Below are 7,410 nucleotides of genomic sequence, written 5' to 3'. Positions count from 1 at the left end.
GAGTCCTCTGAAGGCTTCTCCTCTTGCACTATGTTATATAAAGTGAGGAGGGGCTGCTAGTTATGGGACAGTCTGATCCAGTGCTCCTTGCATGAGTCAGTTCTGCCTCTTCCCACATTCCAGAATTGCTGCTGCCTTGATGTTTTCATGCCTTATTTTAATAGCCAGACTAATTCAGTGCTGTAGACGAAGGGCAGCCGCCAACCAGCCAGTGCCTTTTGAATGACGTCCTGCCAAAGTGAAGTTAAATCCAGTTCAACGTGCTTATCAAAATGTAATCAGGCCTCAGCCACGAGCCAGCTGTTGTGCAAAGCTGGTGTTCATAGGCAGTTTGACCCACGGAGAGGAGCACCAGCCTAACCCAGCCATGCTCAAACAGGACTAACTCCCTCATTTGGTGCACACTGCAGAAGGGAAGATCAAATGAAAAGCAGCAGCTGCAATCTGTACACACTTGCTTTTCTGATGAGAACTCAAGTGGGAGATAAATGACCAAAAATCTGGTGTAATTTCTTAGCTAAGGGCTGAAAAGCTGGAGTTGGATAAAGATGATTGCAGCTGGGGCTCTGGGCAGAAAGGGGATGCTCATTTTAGCCTCTCTGAATTTTGACATGGAAGAAACTTGAAGCTACAAGACACGTCCTCACATACATATATTTTAAATGGGTCCTCTTAACAGGTTATTTTGATTTCTGGTAGAGTTCTGCACAGACCAAGGTTTAACACGACCTTTCCTTTACTGGACATGGTGTTGCTACCTTCATACAAGGTACTGCTCTCACTGGCAGCCACTGTCTGTACCCAAAAGCGTGAGGTTAACTCAATACGTATTTATAACGCTGGAGAAGGGAGGGGTGCCCCTCCTGTGTCTGTCAGTGATCTTTGGATGCCTTGATACTTAAAAGTACAAAATTGTCAGTGATGTTTGGCAAGTGCTATCAAAGAGACATTAGCTTAGCACTGAGATAATTTGAATTATGCCTGACAACGAGCTCTATTAGAGTATGAAGCAGAAACGGCTCTAATTGCTTAAGACCAAGTAGTCTGTAACCAGGCTGCACAGAAACATCATTGAAGACAGTTGATCTCCCCATCAGCTGGCAATTACCAATTTCTAAGAGACCAGAAACTCTCCTAGCCTTCGTCTCCAGCAGACACTTGCTCCTCTGAGCTCAACCAACCAGGTTCCCACTTGCTTTGCTTTTCTAACGATGGTTTGCTCAGGGCATGTTCAATGAGCTGAGTTTAATTCAAAGCAGCACTTCCATCTGATGAAAAAACAACAGTACGGAACGAGTGACCGTTGCTGTTAAAGCTAAAAAGCAAACAGCCTTGCCATTTCAGATACAGTTCTCCACATCCTAATAGGCATAAAGCTAGCAGCAGGATAGGAAGGAAAAGCCTCAAAACCTTCTCTAAGCCAACAACCTGATGGGAAGATGGTGCCACATAGGTGCCCATGGACTTTGAATTAGGATTCCTCCTTCCAGCCCTGGGGGGTGAAACCACTGAAATCAAACAGCTGCAGTACAGAAGGATTGAACATGGCTGTATTTCATGCCAGGTAATGCATGTGTTTGTGCTGCCCTGTGTCTGTTAGAGGAGATACAAAGCAGTCTGGGTTGATGTGGCTGTTCCTCATCAGCCCTGATGCCAACTCAGAGTGAGCACAGTGCTGCTGATAAGCAAAGATGAATAAAACACTTCAAATCATCTTCAGCTCCTCAAGACATCACTTGTAAAGCCCTCACACCCCCAAGCTGTTCCCCCCTGCTGCCATCAGTTTCCAGACTGCCTCTGCCCTGGTACAAATATATTTAGCTGGAAAGCAGCTCTTCTTTACAGACATTTCTCTCGTCTCCTGCCCTCAATTCGTGAAGGTTTAGCTCGGGTCAAGAACATTTGACATTTCCCCACTTCATTTCTGCCTGGCTGTCAGCAGCATTGTCTCAGCAGTGCCTTCTGGGCAGTGTCTGCCATCACCTGGCTCCATCCCATTCCTCGCTTAGGGACTCCTAAAGGCACAGAGCCCACCAGTGTTATTTCTCAGGTAAACAGGAAAAAGAGGCTTTCAAAGTACCTCTTGTTCTCTAAGGAGGTCAGACCACTTCAAGGTGTTGACGGTGAGCAAATGCTGTCAGTGCCACGAAATGGATGAGGGGGTCCCTGCCCTTCTGCCCTCCTTGCCACCGGCGCTTGGCCACAAAAGCCCTGAATTCCTCCCTGCCATGCCCAACAGTTATGGGCTAGCAATGCCCTCATAAAGTCACAGCAAAAGAGAGATATGGCGGGTTCTTTTGGAGCGACTGCCAAACCATTGCTGTAACCACCAGCTGCCAGGGATGGGCCTCCATGGAACAGCAGACATGGCTCATCCTTTGCCTTGACAGCAACCAAATTAAATAGGACTTCACTCAAGCCTCCACTCTGAGCTCCTGTTGTTGAAGTCAGGTCTGTTTAAGCAGGATTAGCATTCCTAAAGCCTGCTAAGCTTAAAGAAAGCAATGGTACCTCTCAGGATGCCCATGGACTGGGGGAGCCCCGTGCTGAAGAGCTGCTATTTAATGAGCTGTTCAAATGAACAACTTCCTTTGTCCCTCCGTGTATGCACACCATTTTTAAAATCACATATTTACAACACATTGTTTGCAGCTGTTCAAGGAAACAAATGATTTGCTTTTAACATAATCACTATCAGAAGTAAATTATTCAGCACTTGCTGCTCGGAAGTTAGAAAGGGAGCCTGGATTTCTTTATAGTTTCTTCCTCTTTTTTATAATAGATATACAAGCTGCAGGGCACACTTTTATGCTCCTGTAGCCGAGATTTTGTAGAATTGACTAATAATCTATTTTGCATATTTATAAACACTTTATCATTTATTAATGGGACGTTTCAGGAGTAAATTCATAATCCTGCCACATGATCTCAGCCTTTCACAGAAAAATGGTTGCTTGTGTCAAATAGCTCTAAATGAGAGCTGGCGTAACAAAGAAATGAGTGAGAATATCTCATTAGCAAGAAAGCAAACAAGCAGGAGCCTTTTGTGAGAGCAAATACCCACACGCACACAAGACAGCTCACAACACCACATTAGATGTCAAATACAGAACACAACACTTCAGATGTATCAATTCCCCATCCTGCCTGCAATAAAGCCTACAATAGCATAGCACAGACCTATAGCCATACAAAAACACTGCTCTAACACACCCTGCACTCACTCTCCAAATTGCCATTGCCACACTCAGGCTCACAACCTCTGGGCATTGTATGTTTCAGATACTATTAGCAGCAGATGCAAACCAAAGACTAAATACAGATCTCCTGCCCACCCTCACATCCCACACTGCTGCTACAGGAAATCACAGACAGCTCAACCACTGCCCACATCAAAGTTCAGTTTTCAGACATCTCATCCCCTAAATAAATAGAAAAAAAAACTCCAGTCTTTTCCTACCTGTCCCTGGGAAATCCCTGGAGATCCACAAGCAAGCCCCTAACAAACAAGTGACTGCACCACCTGCACTAAGCCCTCTACTTGTGCCCTTTATAACTTTTGGGCCCTGAGCAGCATCCTATCAACGACCCAATGCCCTCCAGCTGCCCTCCTTGGTCAGGAGCCTCTCCCATCCTACTCCTCACCATTCAGACCCAGGTGGAGGAATAAGGCTGCAAATCAAAAACAGAGCTTGCAGAGGTGTAGGTGTGAGCTGTAAGGTTCTGAGTTTTGCAGACTGATTGAATTTCAGCTTTTTAACTTCAAGGCTGATACTGAGTTCTCAGCATCGTGGAGAGCTGTTGTGCAATTTGTCCCACACTGGAGGCGCTAAGGGGCTGCTGCTGTTAGGGGGCAAATTCCCCCAGGGGGTGATGCTTTCAGCACACGTTTTATTTTATTTTTCTGAAAGGAGCTCCAAATATTTGAAGTTTTCACTGAGTTTTGCTGGAAGCAGAGCTGCAGTGCTCTGCCTGCTGACAGGGAGCAGGTGGGGAAGAGCAGGAGCAGATAGGAGGTGAATCACGCTGCAGCCTGGTGGTGTACCCAAGCGTAGCAGCACGTCATTGATGCCATTTAATTGTTCCCTGCAACTCGGATAATGGGGAAGACATTAGTAATAATAGCAGCTTCATTATGTTCCTTTTTGATGTACCATCTAAAAAGCTGAAATCTGAACAAGGACATTAGGAACCCAGAGTCTGAGGCTTCCAGTGGCATTTTGTTTTTCTGCAGAACCTGAAAATACCTCAATGAAGCTTATTAAACTTTAATGTAAATGTGTGCAAACATAGAAAACTTGCATGCAGAATACAAATAACAAGGTGTCAGCCACGGAGGCCTTTGCAGCACTGAGTTTTTCACTCCACTTCTTTGACCACTCCCAAAAAAATGCATAGTGTGCATAGTCAGAGAGCCCTTATGTGCAGCTGCTCCTATTCAGCACAGAGTAAAGCAGATCTTGTGGGAAGCCCTGCTGGGATGGAGCTAGGAAAGTGCAGATGACAAATTTATTCAACCAGGAGTTGGACTCCATGATCCTTATGGGTACCTTCCATCTTGAGTTTTTCATGATTTCTGCAGCCTTTGCCAGCATGAAGCTCAGCACAGACCCTGCTCCTTGCCGTGGGCAGTGCTTTACATCATCTCACCCTATGGACTCACCCAGCTCTTTGGCATGTTCTGATGGCCAGCTTTCATCTGTCGGTGTGGGACTGCAGAGTGCCCAGAGAACTTCCAGCCTGCATTAGGCTTCAGCTGAGCACTCCTGAAGGGCTCCTGCCCAAATCCAGCTGAGGTGTGCTGAAAGACAGGGGGAGGTGGATTTAGTGTGCAGCCAGTGCCTGGCTGATGAACGCTTGTCGTATTCTCACAATGTGGACACTTCATTTTGTTTCTTTTCTTTTGCCCTCCCTGCAGCAATACAAGGATAGCATCACCACCAGTATATATGTGCACATTACTACACACACAGCCACAGTGTGGGCTGCAGCCACTGCTGCTATGAGTTTTCCCAGCACTGCTGGGAGCACTCATTGCAAGGAAAGAACTCAAAGCAACAGCAGCAGCCCGGAGCCACAGGAGGTGAGAAAACCATCTGCACATCAGCTGAGATTTCACAGCAATGAGATGTGGTCTATGCAATGTCTTGCATTCATATATGGGACCCCAAAACGATGCTCAGTGCAGCCTTGCTGTGTCTCTAATGCCTGTCCTCATTTGGCTTGTTGAATTGACATGTGTTGTTTTAAACATCCTCCCTACCTTGCAGGCTTGTGAGGGTTTTTTCTTTTACCTTACCGGCAAAATCCAGCTGCTATTATTCATATTTCTCATAGCTAAAGATACTCCGAGTATTGAAGTGATGTGATGGATGCAGTGAAGATGAAGTCTGAAGGGATCAGTGGAATTGGCACTTTGGTTAAAAAAGATGGATAAGGCATATGAAACACCCTGCGTATTCCTTTATTCACAAAAAGAACCTGCCAGGGTTTGGGTTTATTTTTGCTGACCCTGTTCTACATACTAGAAAGATAGCAGGAATGATAAAATTCCTTTTGTTACCTTCCTGTAAGGCAAAAATAGACAAAGCTGTGTCCATAGATACCTTTACACTGAGACGTCACTCTGGCTAGATCAGACTGAAGATCAGTGGCCTACATTTCCCAGGCTTAAAACTGCACAACTGGATATTAGGGTATTATTCAGGTTAGGAACAATTTCTTGTCAGAAAGAGCAGTGATGCAGTGGCACAGCTGCACAGGGAGGTGGTGCAGTCACTGTCCCTGGAGGTGTGCAAGAACTGTGGGGATGTGGCACTGAGGGACGTGGGCAGTGGGCATGGTGGGGGTGGATCAGCAGGCGGACTGAGTGGTTTTATGGGCTTTTTCAACCTTTATCATTCTATGATTGGTGAGATCCAGAGGTTTGACACTGGATTTCAGGCTGTGTGCAGGTTATGAGCCAGGACACCAGCAGTCCGGTGCCAGCTCTGTGCAATTAGCGGCCCTCTCTAATTACAAACACAAAGTGTGCAACCTTCCTTCTGTGCAACCCGCTCCTTCCCAGCATTTAGCACTGCCGAAGCTTTAACAAGGGATCAAGTGCAAGAAACCCTCTTCACCTGCCTTGACATTAACTAAAGAAGTTATTAGTGCCATAAACATTCTACCTTGTTGTTTCAAGCCTCGCTGCAGAGCATTTTGTAGAACTTGAGTGCAAATAGAGACCCCGTGGCTTTTGTCAAAATACTGAATGTAGAGTTCTCTGTTCGCTTGCTTCCTGACATTAATGATAGCAATCATCCCCCACTGCTCCTAAGCCTCTTTGCAAAAGGCTGGGCCCAGTCTCCTCTGCAGTCATGTGTGTCCATTCCACATGGGGATCACCTGGAGGGACTTCAGCTCTATTTGGCCACGCTGGGAGGAGGCAGTGGGAGATCCCGTGCGTAGGGAGATGTCACAGGCAGAACACAATCCCCAGAGCAGGGTTATCTCAGCACATCATACACTTGTATGCACAATCCCTGCCCACTTGCTGTGTTTTTACCCACCCATAGGAGCACACCCTGCAGGGATCAGCCTGCCCCGAAACAACAGTTCAGTTTGTGAACCTATCCGCACCCGATATGCAAGTGTTAAGTCTCAGCTCATTTCACATCTCTCTTTAAAACCACCTCTGAAGTGATGGGTCCCCTCGGACTAATACTGAAGGAATGATTGCGGCTTCCCTGGGACAGCCTGCACGATGGGCACCGATTAATCACGCCTCAGTTACAGAGCAAACCCAACCTCACAGAGAACGGTAAGACCCCAAACGCTTCCTGCTGTAGCTGTGAGGTTTTAGTTAAAGTTCTCCAGCAATTTCTCTCCAAGAGCTGTAACGAGGTGGGCTGCTGTTGTTCTCCTCCTTTGGAAAACGGAGAACTGCAGCAGAGATGCGAAATTATCTTCAAGTTCACACCAGTTTCAAGGCCTGCCCAGGAGAACCAGGAATATTTTCCCATTAAATCTACTTCTGATGAAATGTTCAGTTCCCATAGCAAAGCCATCTGCTTCATGGAGGGGCACGAAGGCACGGTACATCCAAACTGCAGTTCCAGGGGAGCATTTCAGCAACACAGCAACCGTTGGCAGGACTGAAAGCTTTTCGTCTTTCTAAATCCCACTGCATGTGTGTCTGTGCAGTTTCTCCTCTGTGAAAACTCTGTGAAAGCTTTCATCTCCATCCCCAAGGAAAGCAAAGACTGAGACATCGCCGTTCTCTGAAGGGCAGAGATGTTCTTTCCCTGTCTGGTGAGTGGGATGGGATTGGAAGTGTGGAGGCGTGGAACAGCACTGCTTGTCCTGCTCACAGCTCCTCTCCATCCTGCAGTGAACCACCGAGTGACAGGGCACTGGGGGACGTGGTGA

The sequence above is a fragment of the Lagopus leucura genome, unplaced genomic scaffold (genome assembly GCF_019238085.1).
Source record: "Lagopus leucura isolate 7727_CA_CO unplaced genomic scaffold, USGS_WTPT01 Super-Scaffold_100015, whole genome shotgun sequence".
Lineage (NCBI taxonomy): Eukaryota > Metazoa > Chordata > Aves > Galliformes > Phasianidae > Lagopus > Lagopus leucura.
This window is presented reverse-complemented; position numbering follows the sequence as displayed.